We start from the raw sequence: 26,101 nt of genomic DNA, 5'->3' as shown, positions 1-26,101 counted from the left end.
AACATCTAACTTGCAAGGTAATAGATCTGATCTATTGTTTAATACATACATTAGATGTAGTATAGAAACATGTTGATATGATCAACATGTAGTTCATGCTATATTTATATATTTTAATTTTTGATTTAATGCTATGTAATAATCATGTAATAGGATCTTAGATCTAGGAATTCTCTAGTTTTAGAAAATAAATTTTGATTTATTTTAGTCTTCCACTGTATGATCTTGAAAAAGTTTCAAGATCTAACCCTGAAACCCTAGATCTGGTTCCTACACGAAGGAAGGTGGTTTTTAATTGGTTCCGTTCGCTGACATGGCCAATTTAATTGGTGTCTAAGGAAAGCAACGGGGGGACTCCCACCAACCTTACACTTACCTGGCCAGTTGGTTGGTCAAGCTCCGACTTGGAGGGCTTGAAGGCTAACTACAGTTAGGAGCTATCTAGAACTAGGGTAACTAGGATAGAGAGTCCACTGCATGCTAACTTGGTTGTAATTAAAATCTAAACCACAACTAATTCTTCTATTAGTTTTAGGACTTCTTAGGATCTCTTTTTTAGAACTCTTTTCTCTCTTCTCTTCTCCTCTTAATAAAAAAAAAAATAATCCTTAATAGACTAGGATAGTCCTACATAGACCTTTTAGTTATATGTTAGGTCGACGATCACTAAAACCCGACTTGCAGCCATTAGACGAAGAATTAGAAAAGACTCTTAGGACTATCCAAGTTAGAAACATGGCTGCACCTGGTGAGGCTAATCCTCCATGCCCATTAAGAGAATATTTCACTCCATCCTCGTATACCTACTCTCCATGCATTCAAGCACCTCCAGTAGAAGCTACCCAATATGAGATTAAGTCTAGCATTATTCAAATATTGCCATCATTCTATGGACTTAGTAACGAGGACCCATACAAATACTTGGATGAATTTTTTGAAATTTGTTCCACAGTAAAAATCCAAAACTTCTCCGATGATGCCCTTAGGTTGAAACTGTTCTCCTTCTCACTTAAGGACAAAGCCAAGCATTGGTTAAACTCCTTAAACTCTATAACCATTTCAACTTGGGAACATCTTCAGAGAGAATTTCTCAAGAAATACTTTCCAATTGGAAAAATAAATCAAATTAGAAAAGCTATCACTAGTTTTTCCCAATTGGAGGGTGAACTTTTTCATGAGACATGGGAAAGGTTAAGGGACCTCATTCATAAATGTCCACACCATGCTGTCCCTAAATGGCAACTTTGTCAGTGTTTTTATGATGGTCTATCAGAGAAACACCGATAAATGGTTGATGCATCATGTGGTGGGACATTCATGCTAAATAGTGAGGATGAAGCCTAGCAGCTCTTTGAAACACTTAGTGAGAATTTCCTACATCATATATCTGCCACCTCTAGAGAACAACCCATGCTTCAACAAAAAAGAAGTGGAATTTATCAGATTGGAAATATCATAGATATCCACAGTAAGGTAGATGAACTGTCTCAAAAATTAGACCGTCTTCTAAATACTGGACAATCTCCGATTCCACCTAACCCAATCCAAGAAGTTTGTGCATTGTGTGCAAGTCCGAACCATTTTGTTAGTGAATGCCCAGCCGCACCTCAATTTTTTGAGTTTGTGCACGAGCAGGTTCAGCAAGCTCAAGTCCAACAAGCTCGCAGACCAGGAAATGATCCATATTCGAGCACTTATAACCCCGACTGGAGAAACCATCCAAATTTTTTTTGGAGACCACAACCAGTGGTTGGCCCTGCCGCATCTCGACCTCAATATCAGGACCCAACATATAGGCATGAACCATACCAGCAATTTCAAAATGCTCCTCAACCGTCTACTACTGGTCACAGCTCAGCTTTTGAGGAAAAAGTTCTGAAAGTACTAGAACGATTAGAAGTCAACACTCAGACCCTTAACTCTCACACATAATCCATTGCTAAGCTAGAGACCCAAATAGGTCAACTAGCGACTGCATTCAGTAGGAGGGAAGGAGAAAAATTACCTAGCCAATCCGAGAGCAACCCAAGAGGGCAATTTGTGATTGAGAGCTCTAATACCCCAGAAGCTTTTTCTGAACATGCCAAATCAATCATGACTCTGAGAAGTGGGAAGGTCATTGAACACACTAATAAAACCAATGAGACCGACCTTAAACCTCTAACCGAAGCCAAATCACCCAGGAACAAGGAGGACTTTAAAATAGAGAATGAACCAACTGCACCGAAATCATCTTACTTGCCTAAAGCCCCATTTTTGGATGCCCTGAAAGTCCCTATTCCTGCAGATAAGAAGGGAGGAAGACTCGACGAGATGTTGGAATTATTTAAGCAAGTCCAAATTAATCTTTTCCTTCTAGATGCAATCAAATAGGTCCCTGCTTATGCCAAATTTTTGAAAGATTTGTGCACCCAAAAATATAAATCTAGATCATAAATTCCAATGAAAGTACACCTCACTGAACAGGCTGATTTTGTCTTCCAGCATGCCACTCCTCTAAAGCTTAAGGACCTAGGAGCCCCCATCATTTCCTATGTTATAGAAAATTATCACATTGAAAAAGCTCTTCTGGACTTAGGGGCAAGTGTGAATCTTTTACCTAGTTCGGTGTATGAACTTTTTAGATTCGAAGAACTGAAACCCACATCAGTCACACTGCAGTTAGCCAACAGATCAATTAAGGAACAATGTGGAATGCTTGAGGATGTCTTGGTCAAGGTAGATGAGTTTTACTTTCCAGTTAATTTTTTGGTTCTCGACATGGAACTAAGTGGCAACCCCAGACAAATTTCCATTATCTTAGGATGACCCTTCCTAACTACGGCAAATGCATGCATTAATTGTAGGACAGGAGTCATGGATGTATCATTTGGGAATAAGAAACTGAGACTGAATGTGTTTGGTGCTTCCCAAGGACCATCAATGGATTGTTGCTTCGAAGTAGATACACAAGAAGATATTATAGAAGATGCAACACCTACAATTCTAGCACCAGACCCCTTAGATACTTGCTTGGCTCACTTTGGAGTGTATGACTTTGAGGGATATATGAAAGAAGTTAACACCTTGTTGGATACACCACACGATAAAACCACTCCTCCATGGACAATCAAGTATGAGCCATTGCCCACATTAGCCAGTACACCAATAGTCCCATCTTTAGAATCACCACCTACGTTAGAATTGAAACCCCTTCCTGCTACGCTCAAGTATGTATTTCTAGGACCCAATGACACCCTCCCAGCAATCATTGCATCAGACTTGACCCCTAATCAGGAAGCACAATTGGTTGGTATTCTGAAGGAATATAAAGAAGCTATCGGTTGGTCCATTGTCGATTTAAAAGGAATTGACCCCTCCATTTGCATGCACCATATTCATTTTGAGGCAAATGCCAAACCCCATCGAGATATGTAGAGGAGATTGAACCCAAACATGCGTGAAGTAGTAAAGAAAGAGGTGGTAAAGTGGTTAGATGCTGGAATCATCTACCCCATATCGAATAGTAAATAGGTCAGTCTCACTCAAGTAGTACCTAAGAAATCAGGTATTACTGTGGTTAAGAATGAAGAAGGTGAACTGCTTCCCACTCGCATATCATCTGGATGGTGAGTATGCATAGATTATAGAAAATAAAATACCGTTACTAGGAAGGACCATTTTCCATTGCCCTTCATCGATCAAATCTTAGAACGGTTAGCAGGATAAAGTTTCTTCTATTTTCTTGATGGTTATTCAGGGTACAATCAAGTACCTGTATTTTTGGATGACCAAGAAAAGACTACCTTCACCTGCCCCTATGGCACCTTTGCTTTTCGACGTATGTCATTCGGGCTCTGCAATGCACCCGCTACATTTCAATGGTACATACTGGCCATTTTTTTGGATATGGTGGACAAATATCTTGAAGTTTTTATGGATGATTTTTCTGTGTTTGGAACCACCTTTGAGGATTGTCTCCATAATCTTTCCAAAGTTCTTAAATGGTGTATGGAGATAAATCTTATCCTAAGTTGGGAAAAGAGCCATTTCATGGTGTGGAAAGGAATTGTATTAGGACATATTATTTCTGAAAGAGGGATCGAGGTAGATAAAGCCAAAGTTGAGGTCATTTCAAAACTACCACCCCCTACTTCAGTCCGACAAATACGATCCTTCTTAGGTCATGCCGGATTTTATAGATGCTTCATCAAAGACTTTAGCAAGATTTCAAGACCCTTGTGCAATCTGTTGGCCAAGGACACATCATTTATCTTTGACGAAGACTGTTTGAAAGCATTCAACACATTACGAACAGCCCTGACAACAGCACCCATAATAAAATCCCCTGACTGATCTATTCCATTTGAGATTATGTGTGATGCCTCTGACTTTGCAATAGGTGCCGTCTTAGGCCAAAAAATCAATAAGGAGCCACATGTGATCTATTATGCTAGCAAGACTCTTTTCGATGCCCAATTAAACTACACCACAACAGAAAAAGAGCTACTAGCAGTAGTGTTCGCCCTTGAAAAAATTTGCTCATATCTGTTAGGGTCTAAGGTTCTAGTTTACTCTGATCATGTAGCTCTGAAACATCTCCTCTCAAAGAAAGATACTAAATCGCATTTGATCAGATGGATCCTTCTTTTACAAGAAATTGATCTGGAAATCTGAGATAAGAAGGGTTCCGAGAATATGGTAGCTGATCACATCTTCAGGATCTTAGTTGAACACACGATAGGCATAGATGAGGTCAAAGAGAAATTTTCTGACGAACAACTTTTCGCAATCTTCTCTAGCCATCCTCCATGGTTTGCCCATATTGTCAATTACTTGTCAACAGAACAAGTACCTTCTCACTGGACAAAACAAGAAAATGATCAATTTTTCTCGTAAATTAAACATTATTTCTGGGAGGAACCTGAACTATTCAAATACTGTCCTGACCAAGTTATTCACCGTTGTGTCCCCGAGAGTGAATTCCAAAGCATTCTCACTTTTTGCCATTCTTCGGCATATGGGGGATATTTTAGTGGAAGAAAAACTATAGCAAAAGTGCTGTAGAGTAGGTTTTATTGGCCAACGCTTTTCAAAGATGCACATGACTTTGGCCGAAGTTGTCTGCAATGTCAGCAAACAGAAAATTTATCCAAGAAGGATATGATGCCGCTGACCCCCATTTTAGTAGTAGAAATCTTTGATGTTTGGGGGATTGATTTCATGGGACCTTTTCCAGTCTCGTTTGGATTTGAATATATTCTGGTGGCAGTTGATTACGTGTCAAAATGGATGGAGGCAATAGCTACACAGACTAATGATAATAAAGTTGTAACTAGTTTTATCCAACGAAACATCATTAGTCGGTTTGGCTTCCCAAGGGTGATCATTAGTGATGGGGGGACTCATTTTACGAATAAACATTTTGAAGCACTTATAAAAAAATATAATATTACACACAAAGTGGCCACACCATATCACCCCCAAACTAATGGTCAGGTAGAGGTGTGAAATAGGGAGATTAAACATATCTTAGAAAAGATGGTTAGGCTCGATAGAAAGGATCGGTCTCTTCGCTTAGATGATGCATTATGGGCTTACCGTACAGCTTTTAAAACCCCTATCGGTATGTCACCCTACCGATTAGTTTATGGCAAAGCTTGCCATCTGTCGGTTGAATTAGAACATCGAGCACTCTGGGCCATACGAATGTTTAATTTTAACATGAAGAATGCAAGTTCTAATCGAAGGTTGCAAATCAATGAACTGGAAGAACTTCACAACGATGCATATGAGAGTTCACGAATTTACAAGGCTCGAACCAAAAGTATTTCATGACAAATATATCTCTAGAAAATTGTTTGAGCTAAATCAAAAGGTATGGCTTTTCAATTCCAGGTTATGCCTTTTTCCCGGTAAACTTCGATCTCGATGGGATGGATCTTTTATTGTCACACAAATATTCCCACATGGAGTAATTGAAATTCATGACCCCCAGAATGGCAATACATTTAAGGTAAACGGCCAACGTCTGAAGCCATATATAGATGAAATTGCACATAAAGAACGAATCGACACCATCTATCTGTGTGATCTACTTTATAATAAATAATAAATTTGACGTCTGGCTGAAGACGTAAAACTTAGCACTTGTTGGGAAGCAACCCAATGATTTCATATTTTTTTTTACTTTATTGCAGCTGTAGGAATTTAGAACAAGAGCCTATTAATCAATGAAGCTATTTTCAACTTTTGAAGCAAAAATTATCCCAAGTGCACTCTCTCCTTTTATTTTCTTTGCTTTCCTACTCCATTGAGGATAATGTAGATTAAGTTGGGAGGGGAAGGAAATTAATCAAATCCTCGTGTATAGTCAGAAATAATTAGTTTTGTGTATCCAAATTTTATTTTGATTAAAAGTCAATTAGGCATCCTAATCAATGAATGATTAACGGTCAAGATAATTTTAGAAATACTGAGGAATAAATTATTAAAAAAATCTAATGAATGGTAGGGTTTAGATTAGACATAATTTTAGGAGTGATTCTACAACCCTCTTCTTACTGATCTTAATAAAGAATCTGCTTCATGAGAGATGGGTGGAAAGGTCGAGGTATGCAAAAATTCTTTTTAAAATTTATTTTTTTAAAAAAAATATTGATTTCCTACTGAGTAACCGAGCCCCTTCACCTAAGTAAGTATTGTGGTTCGTGTAAAAAGGTAGGCAATGTTAAAAAAATATATAGTGGATAATAAGGGGACTAAATTGTAAGAAGATAATAAACCTTTCTCACATTAAGTTAGAGGATTTAAAGAGTAAAGTGGGGAGTTGGTGAAAGAAAAGCTCTTGAAATTTTTTTAGTTAATATTCAGCCACTAATTGGGTCAAATTGATAATCCAATGAAGTATCTCTTTAATGGTCTGACCAGGTATCATCTATCTTTTGGGATGCCTAACCTAACTTTTTATTCAAGATCGAGTCGATACACAATGCTGATATATCTATTTTACTCGAGGACGAACAAAATTCAAGTTGGAGGGTGTGATAAATACTTAATTTAAGTCATTTAAAGTAAAAAATTATATTTAATTTATTTTATTTATTAAAAATTTGATACTTCTTTTTATATTTTACAGGAAAGGTGATCGCCGATACAAAGAGTCCGATTCGCAGATCAAAAAGACTCAAGTTTGAAGAAAATTAGATTTAAAATAAAATTAAAATAAAAGAAGGATGCATACGGTATTATAAAAAATGAAGATACTATGCAAAGAACCCAAAAGAAATATAGGCATCATTTTAAAGAAATAAAAGTTTTTTTTGTAAATCAAAAAGTAGCGTTTCCTGTTACGCAGCGGTGAGGGTGCGCGGAAGGGACGCGCGGGCGGGTGCACGGGTTCGCGGGGAGTTTGGCAAGGCAGACACAGTGGTGAGGCGATCAGAGGGATCTTAAAATTAAAGAAAAAAATTTAATACTTAGAAATACTTCAAGAGGAAGAATTTGTATTTTCTTTATCTGCTTGTGATCTTTCCATCTCATCCATTCATCTTTTAGTCCTTAGTATTTTTTTTAGTCCCACATCAAAAAATCATGTAAAACTCCTCCCTCCTAACACCTATAAAAAAGCTTTTGTACTCCCATTGGAGGGGGAGCCCAGAAATTCTTCTAGAGCCTTGCATAGAGGAAAAGAAAGGGACTACTCCATGAGCAGCTAGGCTAGCAGTCTCGGGAGTGGAGAAGAAATTTTGTAACGACATAGAGATGGATTTATTGTTCTAAACTTTCTTGTATTTCTTTATATGCAATAAAGATTATACTTTTTATTTAAATCATCATGAGTTCTTTATTTGCTCTCTTTCATATACTTTTATTTATGCTTTCCTGTTAGATTAATATTAGAAACAACTTTTACTTTTCGGAGACACACCGTGATCTACGGGTATGGAGCGTGTCGAGGAAAGAAGAGTTGTTTACCTAGTACTTTTCAGAGACACGCCATGATCTACGGGTACGGGGTGTGCCGAGGAAAGATAGGTGTTTTTTCTAAGATTAATCGTATCTATTTAATTAGAAAAGAGATACAACTCTGCTAGTGCAAAATTAATTCAAAACTCCTGAGCTCTTTATTTTTTAATTACATCAATTTTAAGATAATTTATTTTCTAAATTAAAACCACGCTTCTTTCTTTTATTTTACAATCTCAACTTAGCCCAAGGTCTCTGAGGATACGATCTCGACTCATCCTACCTATGTAGTGAGTAGAGTTATTTTTGGTGCTATCAACGACTACGCATCAATATGCACTCGAATCGGCCTGTTATCTGTTAAATAGGGTTCCAAGTAAGTCTATAATTAAGACTCCATATGAGATATGGACAGAGCATAAGCCAGCACTTTCACACCTTAGGATCTGGGGGTGTCCGGTCTATGTCAAACGATTAGTCACAGACACACTTGGATCTAGGTCTGACAAATGCACATTCATCGGGTACCCCAAAGAGACCAAAGGATATTTTTTCTACCATGCTGATGAACAAAATATGTTCGTCAACCTTAAGGCAATCTTTTTAGAAAAGAAGTTTCTTGGTGAAGGAACCATTATCTCTAAGGTTGAATTTGATGAAGTTCAATAGGTAGAAGGACCGACATCGATAGCTGAACCTGAGTCAGATTTGATTAGATCAGATCCGGAGCCCAATGTATCTGTACCATTAAGGCGATCCGATAGAGTACCACATCAGTCGGACAGATACTATAATTTTTTAGTCCGGAACGGTGATCCCATCGAGCTCGATGAGAATGATGAGGATCCGATCACCTATATGGATGCAATGCAGAGATCTAATTCTGAGAAATGACTTGAAGCCATGAAATTCAAAATAGAGTCCATGAAGGTCAACGATGTATGGACATTGGTTGACCCATCTGAAGGGGTTGAACCCATTAGGTGTAAATGGGTGTTCAAAAGGAAAAAGGATGCAGATGAAAAGGTGAAGATCTATAAAGTCCGTCTGGTTGCTAAGGGGTATCGTCAACATTATGGTATTGACTATGACGAGACATTTTTCTCTGTGGCAATGCTCAAATCCATTCAGATAATACTTGCAATAGTTGTCCATCTGGATTATGAGATCTGGCAAATGGATGTAAAGATAGCTATCCTGAATGGAGAGCTGACCGAAGAGGTGTATATGATACAAACTGAGGAATTTACATCCACAGATGAGTCCAAAGTGTGCAAGCTTCAGAGATCTATTTATGGATTGAAGCAAGCTTCTCGGAGTTGGAACATGCATTTTGATAAGATGATCAAAATGTATGGCTTTGTTAAGAACGGAGAAGAGCCCTGCATCTATAAATGAGAAAATGGTCCAGTTGTGGTATTCCTTGTCTTGTACGTGGATGACATTCTCTTAATCAAGAATGACATCCCCGCACTACAGGGAATAAAAATTTAGTTATCATCGCAGTTCTTCATGAAGGATTTGGGTGAAGCATCCTACATCCTAGGGATGAAGATCTATAGGGATAGATCTAGAAAGATGCTTGGGTTATCCCAGTCCACGTACATAGACATTGTGCTGAAGAGGTTCAGCATGGAGAATTCCAAGAAGGGCTATCTACCGATAGGCCATGAAATTTCTCTCTCTAAGAAGGATTATCCGACAACTCTGAAAGAGAAAGAGCGTATGAGTAGAGTCTCATATGCTTCGACTGTGGGATCTATCATATACGTCATGACATGTACAAGACCAGATGTGACATATTCACTAGGAGTAGTGAGTAGATACCAATCTGATCCTGCAGAAAACTACTAGAAAGTGGTTAAAGCCATCCTTAAGTGTTTGAGAAATACTAAGAACCAATGGTTGGTTTATGGTGAGTCAGATCTGAAACTTGTGGGGTTCACAGACTCCAGCTTTCAATCTGATCATAATGACAGCAGAAGCATGTCGGATTATATCTTTACTTTGAATGATGAAGTTATCTACTGGAAGAGTTTCAAGCAGCATACTGTGGTAGACTCTATTTGTAAAGCAGAGTACATCGCAGCATCGGATGCCACGAAGAAAGCTGTGTGGCTGAGAAAATTCATCACCAAGCTTAGAGTAGCACCCTCCCTCGATGGTCCGGTCCTGTCCTACTGTGACAGCACTGGTGCCATAGCTCCGAAGAAAGAACCCAAAGCACACCAGCAGACGAAGCACATTTTGCGCTGCTTCGATCTGGTTCGGAAGATCATGGATTGAGGTGACATCGACCTTCAAAAGATCGATGAAAAGGAGAACCTGACCGACCCCTTCACTAAAGCCCTGGCGATAAAGGAGTTTGACAACCACAAGTCGAAGATGGATATTAGATACTGTACCGAGTGGCTTTAGGACAAGTGGGAGTTGTTGGAAAATATGTCTCAAAAGTCAATTGTCAAGCTGTTGATGGTTGAGCAACAAAGTATGGTAATTGATTTGTTAATAAATAAAATATATTTGACATTTTTATTTTAAGCTTTCATCTTCTAATGAACTCCATTGTTATGATGAAGTCCTTAGGACTATTTAAATTTGATAAAAAGAGGATTTATTGTTAGATGTGTGCCCTAGATGCCAGATCAGCTGACACATTTCTGTACAGATCTAAGGGCAAATTTGTAATTTTGACTATAAATGAATAAAAAGATTATTCTTCTATCACATTGTGTACATTGTGTCTGTGATACATCCTTTGAGTTAGTGGGAATGTAAATTCATATTTTCAAGAGTTGAAAATTTAAGGCATGAATTTACATAACTAACTCATAAACAGCTCCTGACCATAGGATCATCACGAGGATGGTGATCGATCTGGAAGGTTGGTGTACGATCACTTTCTTAGGATAGATGTGTCTTGAGTCTACGGTATGGAGATATCGGAATAAGAGTACAGATATTCATTGAGAATGAGAGTACTGAGTGTGACCACCTCGAGCAGTCATAAAGAAGTCTACCTTCTCGTCGATGACTAGCTCGATGCTGCAGTTGTGTGTCTAGTTCTTTGACCTGAGGTGCATCGATAGTTCATCTTGAGTGTGTTATAGTTTGACTACACCATAACTCGGTCTCCTAGCCATTTGAAACCCTGAGGTGTATATTGGCTGTAGCATATTTATTGTAGGAACTAGGTCGCACCAAGATGGGATCTATCAACCTCGATAGATGAGAGGAGTAGTCCTATGATAATTGAAAGATCGAGTTTTTAAGCCCATGGCCATGATAGAGTGAAATAATGGAAAAGAATTTTTCATGAAGGTTTTACATCGGACTCGGATCGATCGATTAACTCATATGACTGATGTTGGGTTTGACGAGTTCACCTTAACCCTAATTCAGTTGGGACTCATGATAGAAGAACTCAATCACACAGGTAGCTACACCGAGAGGTTTATTTTTTATTCTAATGGATTGCGTAGCTACACCGAGAGGTTTATTTTTTATTCTAATGGATTGCCACCACATACTGCTAGGTGTCACTGGTGGATTTTGAGAGCAATTAGAATGATATTAATGATCGATCATTCTAATTATCTGAATCAGAAGAGTTCTGGTCCATCGAAAGGAGTTTCGATGATGTCGATGATGAGATCACGATATGTCTCATTACCATATGGAATTGAACCTAACTGGGTCACACAAATAAGGGTTAGGGTCTGGATGTCATCAATTGGGCTAACTCAATTGATTTGGATTAGATCCAATTAGGTTCAAGGAAATCGTGCTAGCACTCGATTGAGCCTAACTTTCTCCTCATGTAATCTTTTCTATCTCTACTGAGCCAAATATGATTTGACTCATCCAAAGAATCTTGGAAAGGTTTCTCTTAGTCTAAATGAAGCTTGTCCTACTCAGAAAAGGCTTGTCTTAATTCATGAGATGAATTTAAGACAACACCTGCTAATTTCTAGCACCTGCCAATTTTATTTTAGGACATCTGTCAAAAGTTGACATATGGGTCTTAAACTGAAGAGAGCTCATTGGAGGATTTTTATGGAGTGTCCACATGCCAAAACCCAATTGAATTGGGTGCCATAATCAGATTATGACATGAGACCAATTGGATTTAAGTGGGCACCCCAAATGGATAAGAACCAAAGAGTCCTGATAAACATGGACTCTTTGGCACCACTTTGATTGAGCTTATCCAATGTTGGCGCCAACTTTGGAGATAAGGTGGGGTTCTTATGTGATGTGTGTTGTGATCCAGGTGGTGTGCCCAAGGCCCAGGGGACCAATGCTAAGGCCAAGGTCCATCATTCATGAGGGCTTCATGGAGGCTCCAAGGCTAGTTGGGCCCTAGGTTGAAAGACTGTGGGCCTTTCGGGTTCTTGAGGTCTAGATTATGTGGGCCTCAAGGGATCAACTCTTTATGGGCCAGGTCTGGGCCTATGATAGGTGAGATTAGGTCGAGTCATGGGTGTACATGGGCTTGGGTTAACCTAATCTCCCGTAGAGTTGGTCAAGAGAGTTTTGGGTTTGGGTCACTTGACCCTATGTTTATATATACATGCACTGTATAGGTTTGATTAAGCCAAGGAATATGAAAACCCTTTCTCCCAAGTCTCTCTCTCTCTTCTCCCTCTCTCTTCAGCTATTCTCCATACCCCAGGAGCAAGAAACCCTAGGGTTTCTTGCCGCCAGGTCCATAGAAGGCAGGAAAAGTAGGGGAGGCGCTAGGGTTTTGAGCCCCTCCCCCTTTGTGCCGCCAACCATATTGCCTCTCCCTCTCTTGCAGCCACCCAAACATCAGGTCCAGAACTTGAAATCTCTTGCTATGAGGTTGGTACAAGTTTCTCTCAGATCTGGAGTTGATCTGAGGTCGTTTGAGGTGTGGATGAGATCTCCATCAACAGATCTACAGGAAAGGCTGCAGTAGGACAGATCTACAAGGTCTTGTTCTATCTACCTTCTTCCCTATCTAGAATATCCCGATTTAAGATCTATAAATTGAAAGACCTCGATCCAGGCCTGATCTGATTGGGTACCAGATTTTGAATTTTTTAGAGGTGATCTTAGAGGCATTCTTCATCTGAAACGAAAGGCTGACGAAGAAGACAGCAACCAGGCTGATTTCGTCAAAAGCCTTCGATCGAGTCCAGAAGTCTCCAGATTTGTTCGTTGCTGGTTCTGCTACACCCAAGGTCCATGGGAGGAGCCAGAATCATGCTCCAATAGTTGGTATCAGAGCCACGATGGTGAGGAAGCGGTTCCAAGCACGAGAAGTTGAAGATCCCAAGTGCTGAAAATTTTCAGTAGGGTACCATCAAGGTATATTCTACACTTCTTGATTTTATATTGCTTATTTGGCTTAGATCCAGTCATGGGCAGCAATATGAAGGTCGATTTTGAGAAGTTTGATGGCAAGAAAAAATTTTTCATGTGAAAAATCCGGGTGGAGGATCTTCTGGTGCAAGCAGATCTAGATCAGGCTTTGGATAAGAAGCCTGAGGGAATGACAGATAGACAGTGGGCATCGTTGGAGAAGAAAGCATGCTCGATGATCAGAGGATGTTTGACGGATGCGGTGTTGTATTCGGTGCTGGAAGAAAAGACCCCAAAGGGCCTTTGGTCGAAGTTGCACACCATGTATATGGGGAAGAATATGTGCAACAAGCTAATACTGAAGAAGAGGTTGTATAGTCTTCGGATGCAGGAGGGATCTGATGTGATTGGCCACATTCAGAGGTTCGACCAGTTGTGCACGGAGTTGATGAATATCGGGGTGAAGCTGGATGAGGAGGACAAGTCCCTGTTGCTTTTGTGTTCGCTGCCAGGATCATATGACTCTTTGGTGACTACACTACTCTACGGCAAGGAGACTTTGGAATATGAGAACATGGTCTCGGTGCTGAGGTCTAATGAGTAAAGAAAAAAGTTGACCAGAGATCGGGCTCCCCAGGAGGGTTTGACAGTAGGGGAGAGGACAGGTAGAGGCAGAGGCAGAAGCAAGTCCAGGGGGCGGTCCAAGTCAAGGAAGGGAAAGAAAGAGATGAAATGCTTCTAGTGCAACGAGTTCGGGCACTTCAAGCGAGAATGTCCACTATGGAAGAGCAAGAAGAGAGAAAGAAGTGGCTCAGAATCAGTGAGTGCAGTTGCTGGGCAGCAGGTGGAGGATGATCTACTTGTGGTATCAGATGGTCACAGGCATTACACAGAGGAGTAGACACTAGACTCTGCATGCTCACATCACTACACACCACACAAGTCTTGGTTTGCGACATACACCAAGACAGATGAGGGATCAGTGACTCTAGGCGACAATCATCCTTGCAAGGTGGCTGGGATAGGGACAGTCAGGGTGAGGATGTTTGATGGGATTGTGAAGATATTGACAAATGTAAAGCACGTCCCGAAGCTGGAAAAGAATCTGGTGTCACTAGGCTACTTGGAGCGAAGTGGATACAGCTTCAGCAATAGGGCTAGAAGCGGAGTACTGAACATCTCCAATGGAGCTATGGTAGTGATGAGAGGCAGGAGGTTGGACAATAATCTCTATCACATGGAGGGATCTGTGGTGACCAGAGAGTCTGATGCAGCAGTTGCAGCACAGGACCAGCAGGGGGCTTACAGGATGTGGCACTACCGCCTAGGCCACATGGGTGACAAGGGGCTGAGGGAGTTGAGCAGGAGAGGACTCATCTCTGATCTGGAGGATGGTGCTACAGGAGAGATCTGTGAGCCTTGCTAGATGGGAAAGCAGAGGAGAGTTCAGTTCAACATCAGTACAACCCACAGTGCAGCCCCTCTAGAGTTAGTACACACGGATGTGTGGGGACCAGCCTCAGTTTCAGCTAGGAATGGGGCCAGATACTTCATGACCCTGATTGATGATTTCTCAAGAAAACTCTGGATTTACTTCATGAGAGAGAAGTCTGAGGTCTTCACCAAGTTCAAAATCTGGAGAGCAGAGGTAGAGAAGGAGCAGGGGAGGAGCGTGAAGTGTCTGAGATCAGACAATGGCGGGGAGTACACCAGCAGAGAGTTCCAGGATTACTGTGAGGAGTATGGGATCAGGAGATACTTCTCAGTTAAGGGGACTCCACAGCAGAATGGGGTGGCCGGGAGGATGAACAGAATACTTCTGGAAAAGGCACGATGCATGAGGCTGCAGACAGGGCTTCCAAAGGCATTCTGGGTTGACACAGTTGACGCAGTGGGTTATTTGGTCAATCGGTCACCTCACACCAGGTTGGATGGCAGGCTTCCAGAGGAGGTGTGGTCTGGGAGGACAGTTGGCCTGGGCCATCTACGGGTATTTGGGTGCATCAGGTGGAGATCTGGCAGGAGAAGGAGAAGAAGATGTCGGAGAAGATGACCAGAGACGATTCCATTGAGTACTCCTTTAAGAATAAGGGTACTGCGAAGACACAGCCCTCCTTCTAGCGCCAATTCTGTTGGTGCAGAATTTCGCCGACGTCGGAGAAGCTGGAGTCGAGAGGATCGCGTCTGCTGTCGGAACCTGCAAGGAAAGTCTAAACCGGAGTTGGGGGTGCTCCGGTAAGACCCTCCGACACTCAAGTCAGTACTCTGCCTCAACAAAAATGGAGCACTCAAATGAAATTTTAGCAGAGTTTCGAGATAGAGTTTAGAGCTTAGAGAAGAATGTATCTGGGGGTTCCCTTTTATAAATGGAGAGCGTAACGATTGACAGCGACGTCTGTAACTGCCTGGTAGTGGGCTGTTCGAGGCCACGCGGAGTTTGTTATGGAGAGTAGTGACATCAGGGGGCCGTTCAGGGCCACGTGGAGTTTGTTATGGAGAGTGGAGTGGTGTCCGTTGTCGTGACTTGCCAGAGAGTGGTGGAGCCATGCAAAATTTGTTACAGAGAGTGGAGCAGGATAGTGGCCATTGTCGTGACTTGCCAGAGAGTTCGGGCCTGATGGCTGAAGCTCGGCTGGAACATCTGATGGAGCGGAATGGCTCTCTGTCTCAGCAATCCAGGAGAAGCTTGGATGTTTCCAAGGTTGCTATGAGTCCACTATTATCGGATGCCTTGGGCGCTGATGCTATAGGCGAGAGTCATTTGCTGTAGAAGTTCGGACGGGGACTTTCTGTTGGTGAAGTTCGGTAGGAATTCGATTGCTAGAGAAGTCCGTCTGGAATTTGCCTGATGTGGAAGGTCGTCTGAAGATTGTCCGTCGGAGAGATCCAGTTTCATGAGGAATCCGGCAGGGGGTCGTTCGACAGTGGAGTTCGAATGACGTTGTGGAGGTTTGTCTGCTGGAGGAATCTTGAGGACACTGTGGAAGGTCGAACATCGGAGGAGTCTAGGATTCAATATTCAATTCTGCTGTGGAAGTTCGGATGGAGTCCGACTTTTGTAGGAGTCTGAAAGGAGTCTGCTTATTGTAGAAGCTCGGACGAAGACCGGTTGTCATAGAAGCTCGGATGGAGACTTTTTATTGTAGAAGTCCTGTTGCTGGAGAAGCTCGGTCATTGATGAAGTCTGGAAGAAGTTCGGAGCAGAGATCCGACTGGTGGAGCCTGTCCATTGTCTGTGATCCGTCCACTGTGGAAGTTTGGATGGAGTCCGACTCTTGTAGGAGCTCGGATCAAGTCCGCTTGCAATAGAAGTTCGGGGTAAAGATCCAGTTCTTATAGGAGCTCGGGTGAAATTCGAAAGACGGTCGACTGTCGTAGAAACTTGGATGGAGTCTAGTTACCATAGAAATCCTGCTGTTGGAGTAGCTCGGATATTGACGAAGTCCGAAAGAAGTTCGGAGTAAAGTCGTTCATGGCCGGAAGAAGTCTGGAAGAGATTCAGAGAATGGTCGATCACTGTAGAAAACCGACTGATAATGAAGCCCAGAGAGCATTTGGAGCAGTTCGGTAGTGAATGGGGGAGCTCATTATCGGAGAAGTCCGGATGGTATTATGGAAGCTCGGACGGTCGAGGGAGTTCAGAAAGACGCCATACAAGGTCGAAAGCCGGAAAAGCCCTGGAAGGGTCGGCCTTTTACAAACTTCAATTGGGGGTATTTTATACCCAATAGATTTGATTGAGAACTCCTATACTTATTGGGTCATGGGATTCATCTATAAATAGAGAGGGTCTCTACCTATGGATGCATAGCAAATAAATCAGATTGAGAGAAGGGAGAAAGAGAGAGAGGTGTGAGAAGAGAGAGAGGTCCCTTCTTCTCCTTGGCCTCTCCTCTTGTTACTGCCCTTTCTCTCTTGGGCATGGGCTCTCTTTGGGCGTCCAACCTACTGGTGTGAGGTGTCACACCAGCACATCTCCTTCCTCATTTGATTGGGTTGCGAAGATGATTGGATTGGAGTTCATCTTGCTTTCCTGCGGCGTCTGACGTGCATGGGAAGTAGAGGGTCTACACATCCAAGTCTCCATGAAGGTTTATATCAGATTATTTGAGATTTGATCTCTGGTTCCACTGCAATTCAGGTAAAGATTTGATCCTTAATCATGTAGATGAATAAAAAAAATTTTAGATGCAACCTGGGTCTTCTGAAGAGAAACGGTTTTCCTTCCCTTCAACCGCATCAAAAAAGGACTCCAATCACTATTGAATTGAAACTCTGAAGTCTGCCGTCGGATCTGCATCGCATGGTCCAAAAAATGCCTGAAATGGTCCCGAAATCAGCCCAAAATCAAACACAAAATGCCATCAGCTATTCGATCAAAATCGGGAAGAAGCGGAGCCGTCCGATCGTTCCAATGGAGTGGGCCACCACTGCTTTACATGGTAAAGAAGGATATCAACCATCCGATCGCATGTAAGGTGAGTTCTCGACCATTGGATGGCACTTGGATCTGGTAAACCGCCGGTGGACCGTGCCTGGTCCACAAAAAATTATGTGCATGGATCAGCCCTCACACTGCTTGGGTTTGGGCCAGCGCTTTCGCGCGCGCGCGCCTGCGCATGTGTGCCTGGGCTGCTCTCTCTTGGGTCTGGGCCAGGTGAACGTGGTCTTCATCCTATCAACATAAAGCAAGCAAAAGCTGCCTCAAATGGGAAGATCTAATGTCCTTCGATCTCGATTTCATCTATGATGACATAGATGAAATTCCCAAATCAGTTAATGAAACCATGACGCCTCATGTCTTTAATATTCAAGTAAGAATTAGTTAATTTCATCTCAGAGCGGACTCCTTCAGACACACAGTCAACGGAGGAGAGCTCGGATGGAGAGGTGGAGGAGTGGGATTACTGGTTTGGTTCTGGTGACCGATCTCCCCCTGGCCGGAAAACAGGAAGAGGCCAGCAAACCAGCCAAAAGGTTCATCCTCCAGAAGGCAGGTTTCTAGACCACGAACGGAGCATAGTCCAAAACTCAGTTTGGAGCCTATTCAAAGGTCACCACAACCTAATCCAGACATCTGATTCTAGATGCTACATCAAAACTGATTCAGGGCAAAGATGCATCGGGCAAAACTTAACTCGCCAAAAACGTTGATCATGGTGGAAGCGAGATTATAGAAGTCAATTTGTGGTATAGGTCTAGAAGGTTGGGTGTCCAAAGATGCATCGGGCACAGCAGGAGGCCTGCTTTCCTGTTGGGATCTCGCGACACACGATAGCTGTTTACTCAACAAAGGAAATTACTCACTAACGATCAAAACTTAACCTGCATGCAAGTCAACAGGCTTCCCATGGATGCTCTCAAATGTTTATGGCCCTCACAACCATGATGATTGTCGGCTGTTCTTTTCAGAGCTCCGTACTTTAAGAAGTAAGTACACTCTCCCATGGGTCTTAATTGGGGACTTCAATGTCACACGGTTCTCTTCAGAGTGGAAGGGTGCTGTCACTGAAACCATCCAGTATCTTCAACAACTTTATCAATTCTCAAGCGTTGACTGAAATAGGACTCTAATAAAAAGTTCACATGGTCTAATTTTAGGGAAGAGCCCTCTCTAGCAACATTAGACTGTTGCTTTGTTAGCATTGATTGGCAACACCGATTCTCGCTGGTGAATCTCAGGACTATGGTCAGACCTACGTCTGATCATATTCCACTCCTATTGCACATTGAATCAGATCCGCAGGATAAGACCTCTGCAAACAAACCTTTCTGATTCAAAAATCTTTAGTTCACGATTTCGGGATGCAAGGATAAGATCAGATTATGATGGGAAAGAGGGCCGACTTTAGATGATGCTGTCACAAAGATAACTTTGAAACTTCGTTCATTGCTATCAAAACTAAAAACTTGGAATCGTAAGGAAGTTGGAAATATCATTCAGCAAAAGGGAAGGTTACTCAGAAGGATAGATCAGCTGGACACCCAAGAAGAACCAAGAAATCTATTCACAACTGAAATAGAAGAATGAACCCAACTGAAAATTGAACTGGACAAGGTGCGACAACAGGAAGAAACACTGTGGAGACAAAGCAAGAGTACAATGGCTCAAAAATAAGGATTAAATCACAAAATTTTTCCATGCTTAGGCCTGCAATAGGAGGAGGAAAAACACAATTAATGAAACTCAACATTTGAACAAGGTTGTAACCGACCAGCATTCGATACACAGCTATTTTCGAGAGCACTTTATGTGTCTGCTTGGAAAGTTTGAAGCACTTTGTATTCGAGAAGATTGGAGGACACTATTCCCTGAAGGACCACTTGATCTGCAGGAATTGGAGATCCCTTTCACAGAAGATGAAATCAAAGATGCAGTCTTTCATCTAGCATCAGAAAAGTCACCTGGACCTGACGGATTCTTGTCTGTTTTCTATAAGCGCTATTGGAACACGTTCAAATCTGATCTGCTAAGGGACCCACAACTTTTACAGCCACCAGGTAACACTAGAAAGAATCAATTACTCCTGCATAACTTTTATTCTCAAGGAGTCCAATTGCACTGTAAGAGATTACCATCCGCTCAGCCTTATGAATGGTATAGTGAAGATCATATCGAAGGTGTTATCAACAAGGCTTGCAAAGAAGCTAGACAGTTTGATCTTGCCCACTCAATCAGCGTTCATCCGTGGAAGAACACTTGCAGATAATTTTGCAGCTGCTAAGGAGATTATATCTCATGCAATCACAACCAAACAAAAGGGGATTGTGTATAAACTGGATTTCAAGAAGGCGTTTGACAATGTGGAGTGCTCTTTTCTCTTGGGCCTTCTCAGTGCTAGAGGATTCGGAAGTAGATGGAGTAGGTGTGTATACAACATTATATCTACTGCAAAATCATCAATCTTAATTAATGGATCAGTGGGGAAACCATTCAAGCACCATCGAGGACTGAGGCAAGGGGATCCATTATCGCCCCAACTCTTTATTCTGGTGGTAGATATTCTAGACTGAATACTCAAAATAGCATCAAAACACCAGATCATTGAAGGCATTGGCTCAAGTAAGCCCATTAACCTCTTTCAAAATCTTCAATTTGCAGATAACACACTCATCTTCTGCAATGGTCAAGGAAAACACATTACATCAATAAAATTTATCCTCTATTCCTTTGAGTTGTTGTCAGGACTCAAAATCAATTTTGAAAAATCCATGGTCCTAAGCATCGGCATTACCCAATCTCTCAGGATCAATTAGCAATTATCTTAAAAAGTAAGATAGTAGACTTCCCACTCATTTACTTGGGAATGCCTTTGCGTTGTGGGAAACTTAGATCGAATGATTGGACACCACTTATAGAGAAGATTGTGAAGAAGCTCGTAGGGTGGAAAGCAAACCTACTCTCGACAGCAGGAAGAGCACAACTACTGAATGCTATCATCTCACTAACGATACTATTGAGATAATTCGACCGACCCCCGATTCTGACTCAAAATCAGCCTCACAAGCACAAAGTACCAACTAATAATCAGTCGACCGACCGACAGTCAACTATTCTCAGCTATCAACAGACAACTATGATGACTGTTAATCTCCGATCAATGACCATCGGCATATCAAAGTTACCGATCTATGATCATTTGGATCTCTACGACTATCGATATATGATCTATCGACATATGATTGACCGACTACCATTACCGATATATAGTCAGCTTATCTAAAACTGCTAGCGTAGAAGGCCAGAATGTGATCAATGACGAGATAACCGCCCACCCCATGATCACATAATGCCGAAATGTGTAGAATCCATTGTGTCTAACCGTTATGAATGGTTACCAACTACATGTCACGATCATCAATGGGCATAAATAGCCCATTAACTCCATGATCATGGCCTAATAAAAAGCGGGACCAACATGCTCGATGGTTATATCAAAATTATCTATAAAAGGGAGGTAAACAAACAGTATTGGTAAGATAATTCTGGGCTAACACTCTGCTACTTAAAATACTCTTTATCTGCTGTTCATCAGCCCTCCACTGACTTAAGAATCGGAGGGTCTCTGTCAGACACAATTTCAATCAGTACAGACTTCATTTTGCAGGTGCCCTTCACTGATGACAAGCGCTACAGAGGATTGGCCACAACAGATTAGCACACCAGGTAGGGGGCGGATACTAACAACAATGCTAAAAACTAGAGCTCAACAGTCAACAGGATCAGCGAGGCAATCTTTCCACCAAAAAGATGTTCTTCTCCTACCTCAGTTAGTAGAGCCCAGTTCTTCATATCCTATGGTCACTACGGACGTACAGATTGCTGCACTCATGTAGCAAATGAAAGTATTAATGGAGGTGGTTCAGAGCCTCCAACAACAACAAACACAGTAGCAGCAGCAGCAGCAGGTGGAGGAGCTGGTAGCTCATTCCGTGCCATCTAGGCACAGCCGCCATCCTCCATGATGCTCATCCTTCTCATCTCTAGAGCTACGATCATCTCGGCATTCTCATAGAGATGGGCCCTCACGTTCTCAGTACTCCTACCATGCCACCCATCATTCACAATGTTCTTCCTCTCCTTCCCTTGTACATAGCATCAAAAAAGGGAAGAGGTCGAGAATACTTTCTGTTTCTCCATCTTCAAGTTCTTTCGGGGATTCTACCCTTGATTTTTCTAGGCAATGACAGTTTGATGACTATGAATGCAAATTCAAGGAGATTGATCGTTAGCTTGCACGACTTTAGGTGGAAGGTTAAAAGTCTTTCAATGACTATGACTTCCACACTGCTTAACCTCTCTCTCAGTGCATCTTAGATGAATCAATTTCATCTCGGTTCAAGATGCCACAAATGCAGCCATATGACGGCTCCACCGATCTGATCGATCACTTGGAGAGCTATAAAGTGAAAGAATAATGTCCTACAAGCCAATCACATAGAGATGCAATAGGATGTTTTTCATAATTTGACTTTCAAACTCATGTAATTGAATTTATATTATTAATAAAATAGATATTTTTGATTCATTATATGTTGTATCTTATAGTTTTTAAGATTATAATGAATCTCATAGGTATGGGCAATAGTTTTAGGACCATGATGAGATCACACCAGTGAGACTTAAATCTATGATAGCTATGACCTAAAATATTTTTAGTCTTTGGTTCATTGAGTTAGGGATCAATTATACTGGTAAGACTGGCATGTCCTATGTATGCTCAGAAATAAGGATAGTTGATCTCACAACTACTTGTGTGGTAACAGTAATACAAGGATATGGGTACTCATTAGAGAATGAGTTCACTGAATAGACCTACGAGAGAACATCAGATGGAGCCTTATTTACATGTCAACTGATGATTCACTAGTGGGAGTTGTGTGAGTGATCTTTTGACTTGAGATCACCATAGTACCTTGTGTATATGGATCCATATTTTGATTCACTTCCTAACTTAATCCTTATATGGGGTGTTCTAGATATGGTGAAGTGTGCATGGAGATTGTGAGTGATCAATAAAGGATCAGCCACTCCTAATAAGAGGAGCGAACATCCTATGTGATCTCATAGTTCGATGATTCTGGAAGTCTTTGGTCAAAGCAGGATAATAATTAGAAAAGAGTTTCTAATATATCATCAACTAAATCATCTCCTTCATATCAAGATATATAAAGATAAGTGATTGAATTTGACATATTTTCATATCCACAGCTCATCTGAGATGTTGTATAACTGAAAAATTAAATTACACGGTAACTTGCCACTGAAGGGTATTTTGATAATTTTTTAACAAAATTTTAAATCTTTTGAATAGTCATGATATATTGCTAGATGTTAATCTTGACTTATGAATTTGTTATAATTAAAAGAGTTTAATTCAAAAATTAATTAGAAAGAATCCTAGTTGATTGGGACTCTTTGGGTGACCTAATCTGATTGGATTAGGGTTACGTCGAAAGTCTAGGTCCACTGCTGACTAGATTTGGAATCCAATGGGTCATACACTTTAGAATTTAATTTTGGTCTAATTTAATTAGAATTTAATATAATTTTTAAGGGTTAATTTGATATGCTAGCATATTGTATTAATCAAAGTTCCTAAATTGGTTTAGATCAAAGTGTTTGAGCTAACCTAGACTAGTTGTCTTTGATGTAATGGGATTGGATCAATTTTGATTGGATTCCTATCCAACTTGACACAATTTCAAGTGGAGAAGGACTCCTCTGTGCCCACTAGATGCCACACCAAAAAATAAATGCCTCCCCACTCATTTTAGCATGTGAAGATGGAGAGTCCTTCTTAAAGAAGGAACTAATCTTAACGCATTGCCTTAAATGATCAACCAGAACTCTAATGATTTGTCACCAATTTAAGATGGGTTTTTTATGGCACATAGGAGAGGGAGAGTCCTTCTGTGTAAAGGCTCTCTTGCACCAAAAATTCTACATGATGAATTTATTCATCATGTGAGAAAGTGGGGCGCCAACCTTTGGCGCCCCTTGGTCCCATCTCACATCTCTTGGTCCCTTATATATATGGGATGTCCCATATGGCCCAAGTGCTGGGTTTTTGGATGGAAATTAGAGATAAGAGGTATGAAAATTAGTAAAAAAATTCTAAAAAAAATTTAAAAAAAATGTAAGAAAAAATTGAGAGGCAAAATTTGCAAGAAGGGTGGTGAGAGATTTAGCAAGTGTTGCTAGTGTGCCCTAGGATTTGATTTTTTCATGTGTTGGAGTCAAAAATTAAATCCTAGGTTGTGAGACATCTGAAGAGTTCTTTTTTACATGATTATGGTGGTAAGTTCGAAGGTGACTGGACTTTGGTGTGATCGTTCCTCATATTCGAAGCCGGTAGTGTTCTTAAGAAGACAAAGCTGCAGTAGCGCAATGGTTAGGAAGGACCTTGGCCAACTTTCATGTGGATCACCATTGAAAGGCTTCTACTTTGGAGTCTCATGGAGATCACCAACATGTCACTTTTTTATTTTAGTGAAGGTATAAAATTCTATCCCTTTGCATGCTTGTTTATGTTTTGATTGATATCGGCAAGGTGATTCTAGGGTTAGAGTTTTGGCTCAATAGTTTTAATTGTTAAAGCTATTGACTTATTTAATTTTAAAATTTTAAAAACTATTTTTTACTGCTCGACCAAAATTCAACAATGGTATCAAAACCACCCTTGTCTGATTCGATCAAACAAGTGCAAAGTAGTAGCATAGAATTATTCTTGTTCATATATTGCCAAATATTTTGTATCAATTTTTAGCATCGATCTTTAAAATCAAAAATTATTTTTGACTTTATAAGTACCATGATTTTAAATTTTAGTTATTAAAATTATAAATTTATGATAATTTTAAAATTTATATTATCATGATAGTGTGATGCTTAAATCGATTCATGGTTAAGGGTGTTATGTATGCCTAATATGATTAGGGGTTGCTTTATTATTTCAACTTGCTTGTTGTTGGTGCAAAAATCTGCCTGCATCGGAGAAGCTGGAGTCGAGGGAGTCGCGGTTGCCACCGAGACCTGCAAAAAAAGTCTAAACCGGAGTTGGGGGTGCTCCGGCAAGACCCTCCGATGCTCAAGTCAGTTCTCTACCTCAACAAGAATGGAGTGCCTGAATAAAAATTTTAGCAGAGTTTTGAGATAGAAATTAGAGCTTAGAGAATAACATATCTGGGGTCTCCCTTTTATTGGCGGAGGGTGCAACAGACTGATAGCGACGTTTGTAACCGTCTGGCAGTGGGTTGCTCGAGGTCAGGAGGAGTTTGTTATGAAGAGTAGTGGAGTGAAATCATGGCCATCACCGTGGCCTGCCACACGGAGCCTGTCGCGGGGAGTGGAGCGGCGTCCATTGTCGTGACTTGCCAGAGAGTGGAGGAGCCGTGCGGAACCCATCGCAGGAAGTGGAGCAAAGTTGTGCCCATTACTGTGGCCTGCCAGGGAGTGGTAGAGTCGCACGGGATCCATCGCAGGAAGTGGAGCAGAGTTGTGGCCATTACTGTGGCCTGTCAGGGAGTCCAGGCCTGTCGATCGAAGCTCGGTTGAAACGTCTGACAGAGAAAGGTAGCTATCCATCTGAGAGGAGCTCGGATGTTGCTGGCGAGCCTTCTATCGTTGGGTGCTGTTGGGCGTTAATACTATAGGCGAGGGCCATCCACTGTAGGAGCTCAGTCAGAGGCTTTCCGTAGATGAAGTTTGGTTTCACGCAAAATTTGGCAAAGGGTCGACCGACAATGAATGTCGGATAGCACTGGAGAGGTTCATCCACTGGAGGGGTCCAGCTGCTGGAATCCGTGTGCCGTAGGAGTTCGTTCGGAGTCTATCCACTACAGGAGTTCGGTCAGAGTCCGATCTCCGTAGAAGCCTGGATGGGGATCATTTGTCTAGGAAACTCGGCCGAGGCCTGCCTGCAATGGAGATCCGGAAGGAATGCATCCACAATGGGAGCTCGGGTGAAGGCTTACAGTAAAAATCCGGTGCGGGCCACTCGTAGTAGAAATTTGAAGTAGACCGCTTGTAGCAGAAGCTCGGGGTAGATCGCTTACGGTAGAAGTTCGGAGTCCGGCCTTTGTAGGAGTTTGGATGAGATCTATCTGCAATAGGAGTTCTGGGTGGAAGTCCGGCTCCCGTAGGTGTCCGGATGAAGACTACCTGCGGTCGGAGTTCGGGGAAGAAGTCCGGCTCCCGTAGGAGTCCAGATGAAGTCTTCCTGCCGCCGGAGTCAGAGACGAAGTCCGGCTCCCGTAGGAGTCCGGATGAAGTCTTCCTGTAGTCGGAGTCGGGGATGAAGTCCGGCTCCCGTAGGAGTCCGGA

At 41.6% G+C, this 26,101-nt stretch overlaps 1 non-coding gene across 1 annotated transcript; it reads right to left on the bottom strand.

Annotated features, from left to right (window-relative positions):
* Window positions 1–1,123: 1,123 nt before the first annotated feature.
* Window positions 1,124–1,229, bottom strand: LOC140854203 (small nucleolar RNA R71). The gene has a single exon (XR_012137336.1). It is a non-coding gene; the product is annotated as a small nucleolar RNA R71 (small nucleolar RNA).
* Window positions 1,230–26,101: the final 24,872 nt, after the last annotated feature.

This window comes from Elaeis guineensis, chromosome 15 (genome assembly GCF_000442705.2).
Source record: "Elaeis guineensis isolate ETL-2024a chromosome 15, EG11, whole genome shotgun sequence".
Taxonomy (NCBI): Eukaryota; Viridiplantae; Streptophyta; class Magnoliopsida; order Arecales; family Arecaceae; genus Elaeis; species Elaeis guineensis.
This window is presented reverse-complemented; position numbering and strand designations above follow the sequence as displayed.